General features: G+C 60.1%; 1 long non-coding RNA gene across 1 annotated transcript in view; it reads right to left on the bottom strand.

Moving 5' to 3' along the window:
* LOC122546510 overlaps positions 1 to 905 on the bottom strand; it is a 4,277-nt gene that overhangs the window by 1,627 nt on the left and 1,745 nt on the right. The window contains exon 2 of the long non-coding RNA XR_006310762.1: positions 133 to 753. This is a non-coding gene — a long non-coding RNA (uncharacterized LOC122546510). The remainder of the gene's footprint in view (positions 1 to 132; positions 754 to 905) is intronic.

Genomic DNA, 905 nt, shown 5'->3' with positions numbered 1-905 from the left:
GGTGTAGGGGCTGGAGGGGGTGACAGAGATAAGGAAGGGGTGTCGGGGCTGGAGGGGGTGACAGAGATAAGGAGGAGGTGTAGGGGCTGGAGGAGGTGACAGAGATAGGGAGGGGGTGTAGGGGTTACGTACCTGCGCCCCCCTGAGGAAGGTCGCACCTCTGGAACCAGGCGAGCGGCCTTCGGGCCCTGAGATGGGTACGACCTTGAAACACGGTGAGTGACATCCGTTGGAAATGACGGTCACTGTCTCCCCCCCGCCCCCCCCAGCCCCCGGCCCTGACTGTGGTGCCAACCGAGTGTCGACACCATCCCCTGAGAGAGAGAGAGAGGGGGAGGGAGGGAGGGAGGGAGATGGAGAGAGAGAGATAGAGAAAGAGAGAGGGAGAGACAGGTGCGATAAAATATCTGTCTCGATGTCAACTGTAGGCCCGAAGCCTGGGCCTTGGATTTGGAGGTGACCGTTTCGGGATTATCTGCGTTCCACACGGCGATAGAAAATAATAAATAGACGGTTTGTATTTGGGAACAGAATCAGATTCAGAAATGGTCGCTCTCCCTCTCCCTCTCCCTCTCCCTCTCCCTCTCCCTCTCCCTCTCCCTCTCTCTTTCGCCAACTTCAGGGAGGGAACCTAGGCCCCTGGGAGGGCCTGAATCCACCAGGGTACTGAACTCGACAGGAGGCACAGGAGGTAGGTAGCAGCTTGGAGCTGGATGTTCGACCCTCTGTCTCGCACCCTCGCTTTCGAGGCATCTGGAAGGGGGCAGGGTGGGAGGGGGGAAAGGACACAAAAGAGATGGTTAGCTCGCTCCCTCAGCACTGACCCTCCGACTGCGCCCGCTCCCTCAACACTGACCCTCCGACAGCGCCCGCTCCCTCAGCACTGACCCTCCGACAGCGCCCGC

This window comes from Chiloscyllium plagiosum, unplaced genomic scaffold (genome assembly GCF_004010195.1).
Source record: "Chiloscyllium plagiosum isolate BGI_BamShark_2017 unplaced genomic scaffold, ASM401019v2 scaf_47260, whole genome shotgun sequence".
In the NCBI taxonomy this organism is placed as follows: domain Eukaryota; kingdom Metazoa; phylum Chordata; class Chondrichthyes; order Orectolobiformes; family Hemiscylliidae; genus Chiloscyllium; species Chiloscyllium plagiosum.
Note: the sequence above shows the minus strand (reverse complement) of the source record. Positions and strands in the feature narration are given on the sequence as shown.